At 40.1% G+C, this 15,478-nt stretch overlaps 1 pseudogene; it reads right to left on the reverse strand.

Annotated features, from left to right (window-relative positions):
• LOC149197804 (PI-PLC X domain-containing protein At5g67130-like) overlaps positions 1 to 15,478 on the reverse strand; it is a 150,156-nt pseudogene that overhangs the window by 55,357 nt on the left and 79,321 nt on the right.

The following is a 15,478-nucleotide window of genomic DNA, read 5'->3' on the forward strand; positions in this document are numbered from 1 at the left end:
ATTTGTTTAGGCTTGGAAGCGGTTATATTTAGAAGAAAAATAACAACAAAAATTTATTTATAAAATGTATGCTAAGAGTGTTCAATTAGAGAATGCCACTATTCTAATCTTTTTCTATATTCATTTTTGCATCTATAAGAATCATCTCATTTCTAATTTATTTATTTATTTTCCAAGAAAAACAAAACTTCTTTTTCATAGATAAAAAAGAGAGTACATATACATTAGACAAGTTATTTTGTTTACAATCATTTTAACACATATTACTAATGAGTTAAAAAATGTATATCTTTTATATCTTTCTATCAGTCTATTATCCTTCTATCATGTATTATGTAAAATGTAGATCTTTTATTCATATGAAACCATATTATCCTTAACTATTGAGACAAAATGTAGTAGATTGTTACATCTTATATTTTCATCGAGGTGTCTCCCCAAAATTTATAACATAGTCAATGGTAAATATCGCAGATCGTTCTCCTAGGAATAATCAATGTTGCCAACACTAATCAAGACATTTAGATCAAAAAAATGAAAAGTAGAACTTACAAGACTCCTTGGAGACACCTCACATGGAAAGAAAATCTGATGTCATATTATGTTCCCTGTATATATGATCAAATTGTATGTGTTCAAAAGTACTTACCAGATTCCGGATATACTTCATCTAGTTTGATAGTATGGGAGGGTTAAACAGAGTATAGTCCTTAACCTAGTCTATGATGCCCTTGGCATCTCCATATACCTATAATCTCTTCAATCACAACCATTTCACTACTATAAGTACTCCCCATAAAGTGATAATATCTTCTCTACTATTAGTACCATGACTTCCTTCCCACCAGAATTGTAAATAGTTACCACACTCTAGTACTATGAATGCACCACATTCGCATTTCCTCCGTGAACATGCCCCATCAAAAAATCCCACAGGAAATTCATTCCAAATGTTTTTGAATCTTCTTTGTCTTCTGTGAGATCACCTCTTAGTTGGTCCAATTTTGTTGAAATATGCCACTATCTTAATCACATCTTCCCATACCACTACCCCTTTTTATTCCAATATGTGAGTGTTTATGTTGTGCCAGATGGACCATATAACATAAAATGGTAAGGTTTGATGTTGATGTTGTGAGATGAACCAATAGTGTAGACAAGATTCCAAGGTCTGATGTTGTCTGCTTGGTGTGATATTCAATGTATCAAGAACTTCATCCCTGACAACCACAACATATGGGAAATGTATAAGCAAATGATCAATATCTTTGAGCCCCCTCATGCACATATGACAAATGCCAAGACCTATAAATCCTCAGAATTTGTAGGTTCTTCCATATGAGCACATGGTCATGAACTTCCAACTAGCTAAAACATTTGCGCTTGTGTGGAAAATCCCATTTCTAAACATCCTGGAACCATATGTGGAAGACAAATTCCTTCTCTGCCCTAGGCATTCTGCGATTTATATCTTTGACCATCGCTCAACCACTTTTTGACATTCCATCCTATACCATATTGTGATATTCTTCTGTAATTGTAATACCTGTTGAGCGTAATAGAGAAATGTAACTCTCCCATTATTTTTCATATACACCTTGTAGCGCTATCTCCTCTACCCTGCTCTAGGTTTGTAAATCAATGTTGTTATTGTGAAGTTGAAGGATCTAGTGTAGGAGGTATATTCCTCTCTCATGTATGATATTAAGCAATGGTAATAATAAAGAGTTATTCCCATAAATACCCTTTATAGCATCTAACCTAATCTCAACCTTAGTTCCATATCCAACATCCCAACAGATGAATCCCAAGAGCCACTGCACGTTTTTCATCATCTTGCTCCAGATGTAAGATACACATGGTTTCTTTCTGACACCATTTCTAATCCAGGATGTGAAAAATTGAACATACATATATTTATCTCTAATAATGAGTGACCATAATCTGGATCCTATCATAGCCCTCCACATGATTTTGATAATCAATGCCTTTCTGAAAGTATATGGGTCTATGATCCCCCAACCACCCTCCTCAATTGTCTTGGCCAATGTTGTCCATCTTACCAAATGAATCTTCCCCATATGGTTGGTCCTAACCCAAAAGAATCTACCCATAATAGATTCTAACCTGTGTATGATCTCTTTTGGTAACATGAACAGATGCATCTAGTATACTGAGATATTTTTTAGCACATACTTCAACATAATCATTCTACATCCCATAAATAAATATATTTGTTTCCACCCATCCATTTTTTTGTAAATTTTGTCTATCATCCAATCCGAGTCCTTAATGCAGTATTTGTTTGGTTTCGATCTAAAACCAAGGGATATAAAACCTTCGTCATATTGTATGGATACAATATCAAATAGTTTAATAATGTCCCTAATCACATTTAGTTTTGCTCATGTATAATCATGTAGCCTCTCCAAAAGTCTTAATGATATTATGAATATGTGTCCATTCAATGACAGTTGACTCACCACCAAATAGTAAGTCATCTACAAACATCGAATCTGTGACAACATAATGTCTAGTAACTTGAGCCCCAGATATTAGCCCCTTTTCCCTCACATCTCCCATCTTGCGGCTCATACGATCTGTTATCACCAAAATAGGTCCCTGATAGGTTGTTGATTAGACTATCTCAGTGTAACTATTTCAAACCAATCTTTTAGCTAAGGCTTAGCCTCCTCAGCCTGAGAGGGCTCTCTCAAAGGATTGATGATAATATAGATGGCTAGCTCTATCTTGGTTTTGTGTGTTTGTAGGTTGAAAAGATGAAGGCTTGCTACCATTGGACTATGGAGTCAACAAGTCAATAAATTCAGTGGCAAGGTTTCTTGACATGAAAGCTGAGGCAAATGGGGTTTTCAAACAAAGATAATTCCCTCAAGGAAATAGGTCATCACAATAATTCCATTACTAAATGAAGTCAGAGCATAGGGTTATGAATTCTGAGTAATAGTAATGAAACTTACTGCTAGTAGTTCAAAGATAGTTTACTAACAAAATGTAGAAGATACATTCATCTCATTTCTAAAGGAAGTCAGAGCACATGGTTGTGAATTTTGAGTGATAGCAATGAGATCTACTGCACAAACACAACAATTCCATTACTAAAGGAATTCAGAGAATAGGGTTATGAAATCTGAGTAATGGTAATGAAACTTGCTGCTAGTAGTTCAAAGATTGTTTACTCACAAACTGCAAAAAGACACAGTCATCTCATTTCTAAAAGAAGTCAGAGCACATAGTTGTGAATTATAAGTAATAGCAATGAGATCTACAGCAAATGATTCAAAGTAACATATAAATCAAGACAACATTAACCCCATGAGAACTCAGATCTGTTCAGAAAAACCTCTCTGCATTACTGATTATAGTTCATAACATAAAGCAGCAGCTAGGCCAAAAAGTCTTCAACCCCTTTTGCTAATTCAACCTCTTGCTTCATATATAGCATTTACAATTAGGATTCCATCATCTCTCATCAAGAGAATTCGAATTTGCCATCAGTGACACCTATTCTAACCATAAAACAAACCTTTAAATGCATTTGACAACTAACTAGTAGTCCTAAAGACCTAATAGGAGTGTAACTCCTTATTATGATTACAACAACCTTATCTAAACATTTAAATGAATTATTTGACAGTTGGAACCTCATGAAGTCGAATTTGATGAAGCCTCCCACGTTGTCACCTGATTGCTGATGACAAACCCTAGAAATTAGGGAACATGTTTCCCTGTTTTTAGGCTTAGGATCCTTGAAACTGGCACGTGGGATAGAGCCATTATATTCTCACTCATGACATATTTTATGAAAATAAAGGATGTTTTTGTAGTCCACGCTGTCTAGAACAAAAACCTCTCTTGGGTTTCCAAAACACTTCTCCAGCTGTCCCGAATCTGTCCTTGAAAAACATGTGTCAAACAGGAAAAATCCGTTCTTTGAAATTAGAGTCTCAAAGAAAGCTTATTATATCCCAACTGAAAACACTTATGAAGAAAGTGAGATAGGTTATTGTAGCTGGATAGTTGATGAAGAGAAAAATCCTTCATAATTCCAAAATACCTTTTCATGTGACCAGAAACTGATCTTGAAAAAGACTGCTAAAACCAGAAGACCAAGCTTGATTTTCAGTAGTTTCGTAGCGCACGTTTAACCATAAATTCCTCCAACGTCAAAATAAATTTGAAGAAATTGAAAGAGGTTTTTGTAGTTTGGCATGTTAGGAAGAAAATCCTCTTTTAGTTTTCAAAATTGAGTTCTCAGCTCCTCAGAACCCGTTCTAAAAGTTGACTAGTAAACGCAGAAAACATAGTTTTTTTATGCTGAAACAGGCTTTTTCAGGGGTTTCGTAACGCGCTACGAAAACTCCTAGTTCAGTGATTTCGTAGCGCAAAACTGGTTTTTTACACTGTCTGCGCTACGAAAACATGGATTCATAGCAATTTTCAAAAATTTTCCAAAATGGCTAAACACATGACTTTCAAAACATGATATGAGATCCATAAAGTGTGAAACAAGGTTGTTGAGCTATATTTGATGATGGAAATGAGACTCTAACCCTATGACTTAGACTCTAAAAACCATAACAACGACTTAACCACCATCTAACATTATGACTTTAGGAACAAATGTAAAATGTAAACCTTGACACAAGCTTGACACATGGAAATAATTTGTGATGTGGGACCAGTGATGGGCAAGAATGGAGTGTTGACCCTATTTGACCATACCAACAAGACTCTTTTCTAGATCTTAGACACTAAAGAAACCATGGAAAGACTAGACCAAGACTAACACCAATCCTTTGGAATAGAACTGATGCTCCGAATTTAGAAATCATTTCTTAAGTGATAACAGTGGCTCCACTTGGGATAGTGTGCCCCTGTGGTACACTAAGAACTTGTAGCTCCAGTGCCGCTATCCATTCTCTAGAATAAAACTCTGAACTTCTGCCCAATCTTCTCCTCAAGTCTTTAATGATTTTTTTGCAAGAGGAATTCAAATTGCACCTACTGAAATAGATGCTTAGTCAACCTACCCTGAGCTTATTTGCATCTACCTACCCTATCAGCTGCAATCTCCACTTGTAGCTCAAGGAACATGAAACTTCCAATGAAGCCAGTCATCGATCTGATCTGACACTTGAATCTCTTGACTATGCTTGAAGCAAAAATAAACTAGATACTGAAATAACCAAGGAAGCATGAGGTGTAACTGTTCTTCAAGATGAAAATATAACTGGAAGCCTGAACAGTAAATCTTTTCCATGTAGTTAGCTATAGGGTCAAAAAACACATGGTTAGTTTGATGTTTCTTGTGATATTCTGCAGCTTTAGACAACTCACCAATACTTTGATCATCTGCATAAGGCTTCAGCTGTGTGCTCTCAAACTGCTCCTCAAATTGATTTTCAAAAATAATGTGTTCTTCCTCAATCTCAAAAGAGAAAGGAAGCAACACCCTCTCTTTGTATTCTGCCATAGAAAGCTTTTGAAAAGTATGATCATGATCATGAAGACTATATGATTGAATTTGACCTTGTAAACCTTCAATGTCTTTCTCAATGTTCTTAGCAACTTCATCCAAAAATTTCATCTTATCTTCTATCTTGCACTCAAATGATTTTAGATAAGAAGACAAGAACAAAGAAAAATTTTCATCTATTTCTTCATTAATATGATCATCATTCCATTGTTTGAAACCTTGAATTGAAGGAGAGTTTGCCACCAAATCTGATCTATCTATCCATTCCTCCAAAAACATAAGCCAAAAGTCTGCAAATGACTTAATAGATTTGGCAGGAAAGCTTTCAATCCACTGTTTACATTTCCCTTGAAATGAATCATAGAACAACATAATGCAAACATCCTCATGTTTGACTCTAAGAAGCTCGGTAAAATCATAGAAATCTGATATATGCTTCAAAGTTAAACTCAAATCTTCTCCATTGAATTTTGGACCATTCCTTAGAAAATATGTATCCTTGGGAAAATGATTTGGGAAACCATGAATTCCTGAAAAATTTATGCATGCATACCTTGAAATAAGAATGGTAGCATCTGAGTTCTTCATAACTCCAGTGGAATCACCATGAATCTATGAATTTCGCATTCTTCAACAATGGAGTCGCCAAGGTAGTCTTGCAGCCTCAAAAAGATTTTTGAGCTCCTGCTACCTTCAGAAATTCAGTCTCTTGATTTCGAGAATGAATAATCTTCAGACTCCCGGCAGACGCACCAAAATGTTATCACCAAAATAGGTCCCTGATAGGCTGCTGATCAGACTATCTCAGTGTAACTATTTCAAACCAATCTTTTAGCTAAGGCTTATCCTCCTCAGCCTGAGAGGGCTCTCTCAAAGGATTAATGATATTTATTGATGATAATATAGATGGCTAACTCTATCTTGGTTTTGTGTGTTTGTACGTTGAAAAGATGAAGGCTTGCTACCATTGGGATATGGAGTCAACAAGTCAATAAATTCAGTGGCAAGGTTTCTTGACGTGAAAGTTGAGGCAAATGGGGTTTTCAAACAAAGATAATTCCCTCAAGGAAATAGGTCATCACAATAATTCCATTACTAAAGGAAGTCAGAGCATAGGGTTATGAATTTTGAGTAATAGTAACGAAACTTACTGCTAGTAGTTCAAAGATAGTTTACTAACAAAATGTAGAAGATACAGTCATCTCATTTCTAAAGGAAGTCAGAGCACATGGTTGTGAATTCTGAGTGATAGCAATGAGATCTACTGCACAAACACAACAATTCCATTACTAAAGGAAGTCAGAGAATAGGGTTATGAAATCTGAGTAATGGTAATGAAACTTGCTGCTAGTAGTTCAAAGATTGTTTACTCACAAACTGCAAAAAGACACAGTCATCTCATTTCTAAAAGAAGTCAGAGCACATAGTTGTGAATTCTAAGTAATATCAATGAGATCTACTGCAAAGGATTCAAAGTAACATATAACTCAAGACAACATTAACCCCATGAGAACTCAGATCTGTTCAGAAAAACCTCTCTGCATTACTGATTATAGTTCATAACATAAAGCAGCAGCTAGGGCAAAAAGTCTTCAACCCCTTTTGCTAATTCAACCTCTTACTTCATATATAGCATTTAAAATTAGGATTCCATCATCCCTCATCAAGAGAATTCGAATTTTCCATCAGTGGCACCTATTCTAACCATAAAACAAACCTTTAAATGCATTTGATAGCTAACTAGCAGTCCTAGAGACCTAATACAAATAGGAGTGTAACTCCTTATTATGATTACAACAACCTTATATAAACATTTAAATGCATTATTTGACAGCTGCAACCTCATGAAGTCCAATTTGATGAAGCCTCCCACGTTGTCACCTAATTGCTGATGACAAACCCTAGAAATTAGGGAACATGTTTCCCTGTTTTTAGGCTTAGGATCCTTGAAACTGTCACGTGGGACAGAGCTCTTATCTTCTCACTCATGACATATTTTACAAAACGGAAGGAGGTTTTTGTAGTCCATGCCATCTGTAACAAAAACCTCTCTCTGTTTTTAAAAACACTTCTCCAGCTATCCCGAATCTATCCTTGCAAAACACGTGTCAAACAGGAAAAATCCGTTCTTTGAAAGTAGAGCCTCAAAGAAAGATTATTATATCCTAACTGAAAACACTTATGAAGAAAGTGAGATAGGTTATTGTAGCTGGAGAGCTTATGAAGATAAACCTCCTTCAGAATTCCAAAATACCTTTTCATGTGACTAGAAACGGATCTTTAAAAAGACTGCTAAAACCAGAAGACCAAGCTTGACTTTCAACAGTTTCATAGCGTAAGTTTAACCATAAATTCCTCCAACCTCAGAATGAATTTGAAGAAATTGAAAGATTATTTTGTAGCTTGGAATGTTAGGAAGAAAAGCCTCTTTCAGTTTTCAAAATTGAATTCTCAGCTCCTCAGAACCCCTTCTGGAAGTTGACTAGTAAACGCAGAAAACAGAGTTTTTTTTATGTTGAAACAGGCTTTTTCAGGGGTTTCGTAGCGTGCTATGAAAACTACTAGTTTAGTGATTTCGTAGCGCAAAACTGGTTTTTTACACTGTCTACGCTAAGAAAATGTGGATTCATAGCAAGTTTCAAAAATTTTCCAAAATGGCTAAACACATGAGTTTCAAAACATGATATGAGATCCATAAAGTGTGAAACAAGGTTGTTGAGCTATATTTGATGATGGAAATGAGACTCTAACCCTATGACTTAGACTCTAAAAACCATAACAACGAATTAACCACCATCTAACATTATGAATTTAGGAACAAATGTAAAATGTAAATCTTGACACAAGCTTGACACATGGAAATAATTTGTGATGTGGGACTAGTGATGGGCAAGAATGGAGTGTTGACCCTATTTGACCATACCAACAAGACTCTTTTCTAGATCTTAGACACTAAAGAAACCATGGAAAGACTAGACCAAGACTAACACCAATCCTTTGGAATAGAACTGATGCTCCGACTTTAGAAATCATTTCTTAAGTGATAACACGATCTATCATAAGGAGAAAAAGGAGAAGCGACAGAGAACATCCCTGCCTCAAGCCCCTATATGCCCAAAAGAACTATGTCAACAGTGATCCAGGTGGATATTGGTGGCCACCTGCCAAGTCCACCTGGACCCCCACCATTGTCTTTCTCAGCATTCTCAGTTTCCTTAATTGTAGCACAACTTACTATTTTTAGCAGTTTTTCGGGTCCTGAACTTCCGGAGCCGTTTTGAGGCCCTAAACGACGTTTTTTGGGGAATCCGAGGGCAACATGGGTCCATGGGATGGACCGATGTTTCTCATTCCAATAATGATAGTGCTCGGATAGATATTTCTAATGAGCTATTTTACGCGTCAAATGGAGATCATATGCCAAAGTTACGACCCCGGGAAGTTGATGTATCAATTTACCCCAAACGGGGCCCACAGTTTGGCGTTTCATCTCCTAGGGTTAGGTTTTGGAATGTTAAGGGTTTTCCATTGTTTCTCAACAATAAATAGGCCTTCGAGCCTCATTGTAACACAGTTCAGAGGCATGTAGCCATCACATCTCTTCTCAGAGATAAGCTACCATCGCCCTAGCCGGTTTATTTCCATTTCTGATTGTAAGCATATTTCAGTATTTTCCATTAACGAAATGAAGTATTATTTCCGCTGCATCTTTGTGTATATGGTTATCTCTGTAATTTGTTGCGTTCTTGTTTAAATCTGGATCAGTGGTATCAGAGCGGTCTGCTTTTTCTCTGTTTTTCTTTGCATGTCCCCAACAAGGTCGGGATATAAGGAGTTAGGGCTTGAACTGGTTGAACCTTTGCAAGACCAGCCTCACAAATCCCGACGGCCTCCCATGGCGGACGAGAAGAAAGACGAGGGGGCAGGAGATCCCATCAAAATCTTGCTCGAAGAAGCCCTCGAGCAACAACGGAACGTGATGATGGACAGCTTTGCCCAGATCCTTCAGCGGCTACCCAGAAGCGGCGCATCGGCTTCCAGCAGCTACTCTGGAAATGCCACACCCTTTAAGGTACAAGTTAATTTTGAAATCCCCATATTCGAGGGTCAGATAGACGCAGATGCCGTAGATAAATGGTTAAATTTGCTAGAGGGTTATTTTTCTGTTCATGAATTTTCGAGTAGGGAAAAGATTGTTTTTGCTCTTCTCAAAGCAGCCCCCCACGTCAAGGACTGGTGGGAAACCTACTGCGAGCAGAAGGATGAAAGTACTGGCTCACTATTTTCAGCCGCACCCACCTGGGATTCGTTCCGGGATGCCATCAAGGAGCAATACTACCCTGTCGGAAGCTATGAGTTTGAATACATAAAGTGGACCACGCTGCGGCAGAAGGGACCAAGACGTCCCGGAGTTCACCAATCTTTTCCATACCCTTCGCACAAATTTGGGTATCAAGGATTCGGAGCAACATTTGATACTCAAATACCGTGGTTGCCTGCACAAGTACATCCAGGAAGAAATACAATTCCTAAACATCCCCTCGCTCGGCGCAGCATACCGATATGCCATCAAGGTCGAGCAGAAGTTTAAACAAAAGAAGCGAGACTTTGGATCTGTGAATCCAAAGCAGGGGAAAGGTGCCCCTAAACCACAAAACAAAGGACAAAGCCAAGGCGGGACAGCCCAAGACAACCAGCCGAAGCTGCAAGCAAAGAACAGCGCCGCGAAGCCGAGAAAAGACACTGGAAAATGGTGCGAGTTCCATAAGAGCTCCACTCACAACACAAGTGAGTGTCGGGCCAAGCAGTCACTGGTGGCTAAGCTAAAGGTTTCAGAATTAGATGCATGTTCCGACTTTGAGTCAGAACTCGATAAGGGGTATGAAAAAGGGAAGCAGATCATTGATGCGGATCCCAACGCCACTGTTGCTACAGCAAAGATCCAGAAAAATGAACTCGAAGATCCAGAGGAGGAGGAGCGTCTCTTCCACTCCCAGATGTGGGTAAAGGGCTCCCCGATACAGTTCATTGTTGATAGCGGGAGTCAAAAGAACCTCATTTCGGTAGAGGTCGTGAAGCGGTTGGGCTTACCGACCACAGCACATCCACAACCATACACCATTGGGTGGCTTCACCAAGGACGAGATCTTCGCGTGAGCCAGCAGTGTCGCCTTCCATACAACATCAAGCCCTTCAGGGATGAGGTATTGTGTGACATTGCTCCCCTTGAAGTTTGTGATGTATTACTAGGACAACCATACTTGTGGAAGCAACATGATGTGTATGAATCAAGGCCCCGTGCTGTTATTATTACATTGGGAAATAAGTTGTTCAGGATACCAGAGGTAGCACCACCTGCTGCCATCTCTTTGATTACTGCGAAAAAATGCAGTAAGATCATTTCCAAAACCAGGAAATTTGTTTTCCTGATGATACGCCCTCAAGGAAAGAAGAAGACAATGGTCGCGGCCTCCAAACGGGGTCCCTCTGCACGACAACTACAGATGGACAAGGTTGTGGAGGAGTACGAGGACATCTTCACCTCCCCGGCAGGGGTTCCTCTGCACTGTCAAGTCAAGCACTCCATCGATCTGACCCCAGGTGCACCGCTACCCAATGGACCAATTTATCAGCGCTCCGTTCTGGAGAACAATGAAATCAAGAGGCAGATTCAGGAGCTCCTGCAGAAAGGTCACATCCGTCCGAGTTCATCGCCCTGTGGGAGCCCGATCGTGTTGGTACAGAAGAAGGATGGGACGTGGAGACTCTGTATTGACTATCGGGCGCTGAACAAGATCACTCTCCGTAATAGGTACCCGATCCCGCGGATTGATGACCTCCTAGACCAACTAAAGGGGGCGAAATATTTCAGCAAGATCGATCTGAAGTCAGGATATCACCAGGTACCAATCGAACCCTCCGATGTGTGGAAGACTGCCTTCAAATCCAAGGAGGGCCTCTTCGAATGGTTGGTCATGCCTTTCAGATTGAGGAATGCTCCTACAACCTTTATGAGGCTAATGGATGACATCTTGTGGCCATTCACCAACTCCTTTGTAGTAGTATACTTGGATGACATTCTGATCTTCAGCCAGAGTTGGGAAGAGCACCTCCACCACATCCGACAGGTTCTCCAAACACTGCGGCAACACAAGCTATGTGCCAATTTGGAGAAATGCACTTTTGGCATGACCCAGGTTCAGTATCTGGGATACATCATTGATGAACAGGGGGTGCATGTCGACCCAGCCAAGATCTAAGTCATTCGGGATTGGCCCTCTCCAACCACTCTAATAGAGCTCCGCAGCTTTCTAGGTCTTGCCAACTTCTACCGCAGGTTTGTGTTGGGGTTTTCTCATATTTCTTGGCCCTTGAGTCAAGTCACCAAGGGCGGGGCAAAAGCAAAATTATTTTGGTCTGAATCTCAACAGAAGGGATTTAGGGAATTGAAGGATCGCCTCTACACGGCACCAGTGCTCGCGTTACCAGATTTACAACAACCATTTGAGGTCGAGACAGATGCCTCTGACTATGCTATTGAGGCAGTCCTTACTCAACATGGACATCCAGTGGCATATCACAGTGAAACACTTTTAGACACAGTCCGGAAGTACCCCACTTATGATAAAGAGATGTATTCCATTGTACAGGCCTGCCGACAATGGAAGCATTACATTTTGGGGAAGGAAACGGTCATCCACACAGACCATCGGCCTCTGTAGTTCATACAGACCCAAGGGAAATTGCAGAATGATCGCCATCAGAAGTGGTCTACATACCTGCAACAGTTTCAGTTGAATATCAAGTATAAAAAGGGCAGCACCAATAATGTTGCAGATTGCCTCAGTCGACCACCGATCATGGCACTAACCACTGTGCTCAACTCTTGTGGGCACGAGACTTCTGATTAGCCAGTTCTCTACAAAAGCGACCCAGAATTCGGCCACACATACCAGACACTCTTGGAGGGTTGGCATGTTGCAGATTTTCACCTCCAGGATGCCTTATTATGCCACCTCGGTCACCTTTGTGTTCCTTCAAGCGAGCGTGCCAAGATGATTTGGGAAGCACACTACAGTCGGGCTGCTGGGCATTTCGGGGTCGAGAAAATAGTGGCAATACTGCAAAATTATTTCTATTGGCCGAATCTTCGACAGGATGTTGGGAAGTACATCCGATCATGTACTGCCTGTGCCATTGCTAAACCGACCATTAAGAAACACGACCTCTATACCCCGTTGCCTACCCCTAGTCGACCATGGGAATCCATCTCCATGGATTACATGTCAGGCCTTCCTTCCACTAAGCATGGAAATGACTGTGTTTTTGTGGTCGTCGACAGGTTCTCGAAGATGGCCATTATGATGGTCTGCAAGAAGAATATCACAGCAGAAGCCACTGCTAAACTCTTCTTTGAACGAGTGTGGGTGCACTTTGGGATCCCACAGTCTATCATCTCAGATCGAGACAGTCGGTTTCTCAGCACATTTTGGTCCAGTCTCTGGTCAATGCTGGACACCAAACTCACGAAGTCCACAGCCTTCCACCCTCAAACTGATGGCCAGACAGAGGTTGTCAATAGGATGATTGTGCACATTCTGCGCATGTATAACTCAAAGCATCCACGCACATGGGACGAGAGCCTCCCCTATGTTCAGCACAGCTACAACCAAGCTCTTCACAGCTCCACTGGCCATAGCCCATTTCAGGTGGGTTTGGGATTCCAGCCACTATGCCCCATTGATGTGGCCATGCCACTTGCAGCTACTCACATGAATTCAGCTCATGTCCAGTCCGAAACAGATAAGGCCACCAGCTTCATTGAGCGCATCCAACATATTCGCCAGCAGTTCCATGACATTCTTGAGAAATCAAATGCCAAGTACAAGCAGCGACATGATCAACATCGGGTGCCACACAAGTTTCAGGTGGGCGACAAAGTCTGGTTGCATTTGCAAAAGGAACGCCTTACTGGAGCCTATCAGAAATTGAGACCACTCCGATATGGTCCTTACACCATTACTAAGGCTATGGGAGACAATGCATTTGAGCTCAGCATTCCCCCATTCCTTGGCCTGCACCCAGTGTTCAATGTGGACCGCCTTCGGCCATACTTTCCACCATTTCTAGACACATCCGACATTGCAGAACAGCTCAAACCCACAGAATTAAATCCAGATTGCATGGAACAAGCTGCAACTGATCGGATCATGGACACACAAATCAAGAACACTCACCAACAGAATATCCAACTCTATCGAGTTGTCAAAGCAGGCCAACTCCTTCACCAGGGAACAAGTTCAGCAGAAGTTTCCTCATCTCATGGAAGAGCTCAACGCAATGGGGACCATTGCTTCCTAAGGGGGGAGGAATGATCCAGGTGGATATTGGTGGCCACCTGCCAAGTCCACCTGGACCCCCACCATTGTCTTTCTTAGCATTTTCAGTTTCCTTAATTGTAGCACAACTTACTATTTTTAGCAGTTTTTCGGGTCCTGAACTTCTGGAGCCGTTTTGAGGCCCTAAACGACGTTTTTTGGGGAATCCGGGGGCAACATGGGTCCATGGGATGGACCGATGTTGCCCGTTCCAACAATGATAGTGCTCGGATAGATCTTTCTAATGAGCTATTGTACGCGTCAAACGGAGATCATATGCCAAAGTTACGACCCCAGGAAGTTGATGTATCAATTTACCCCAAACGAGGCCCACAGTTTGGCGTTTCATCTCCTAGGGTTAGGTTTTGGAATGTTAAGGGTTTTCCATTGTTTCTCAACAATAAATAGGGCTTCGAGCCTCATTGTAACACAGTTCAGAGGCATGTAGCCATCACATCTCTTCTTAGAGATAAGCTACCATCGCCCTAGCTGGTTTATTTCCATTTCTGATTGTAAGCATATTTCAGTATTTTCCATTAATGAAATGAAGTATTATTTCCGCTGCATCTTTGTGTATATGGTTATCTCTGTAATTTGTTGCATTCCTGTTTAAATCCGGATCAAACAGTCCATTAATAATCGTTGCAAAATTTGCACTATTGCTGAATGCCAAAATCCATTTAATGTTCGGTGGGGACATACCAATTTTGTTTAATACTAGTATTAGGAACTTCTAGTCCACACAATCATAAGATTTGATCAAATCAAACTTGAGTAGACATGACTCTAGCTTCCAGGATTTCATAGAATGTAGGACCTCTTGTGTAATGGCAATGGCATCCTGAATCTGTCTTCCCTCTGGAAACCTAAACTATCTAGTTGTAATGTGCCTTGACAATACCAGCTTGAGTCTACATGAAATTAATTTGGAGATCATATTATACACATAGTTGTAAAGGGAGATCGATCTATAATATATAAAGGTCCTAGGTTTCTCCGTCTTAGAAATTAAGGCAATGAATGTGGCATTTATGGCCCCCGATATCTATCCACGATCCCTTGATTCCTTAGGAATAGCCAAGATGTTAGGAATCATCGTCTCAATGAAAAGTAGAAATAATTCTAACCCCCCAACCATCAAGACCAAGGCTCTTTTCTTTCATATAGTACTTTAAAACCACTATCAATTATTCCTTAGTAATCGCTTTCTCCAACATATCTTTATCTTCCTTACAAAACATCTTCGGAACAAGTGTTGTATGTTTGATTTGTGAAGGAAAAGCTTGGTCTTGTGCCTTGAAAATATCACTAAAGTGTTTGGCTACAGCTTGTTTGATATCCGATTGAGAGTTATGTAATTGTTTATCTTCATCCCCAGTCTCCCTAATGGCGTTGTTTTGTTTCTTGTGATTAACATGCAAAAGAAAAAATCTTGTATGTTTATCCCCAGCATGAACTCATATGGGCCAACTCTTCATTCAGATATCTTGCTCTCGAGATAGGAATATCCTTCTCTTTTTATCCTCCAATTCTATAATTTTGGATCTACATAGATCAGAGTGTTAGGACTCCACTATGTATCATTTTTGCTATATATTTT

Source organism: Pinus tabuliformis, chromosome 2_2 (assembly GCF_031772625.1).
Source record: "Pinus tabuliformis cultivar Carrire ecotype Pingquan chromosome 2_2, CPIR1, whole genome shotgun sequence".
NCBI lineage: Eukaryota > Viridiplantae > Streptophyta > Pinopsida > Pinales > Pinaceae > Pinus > Pinus tabuliformis.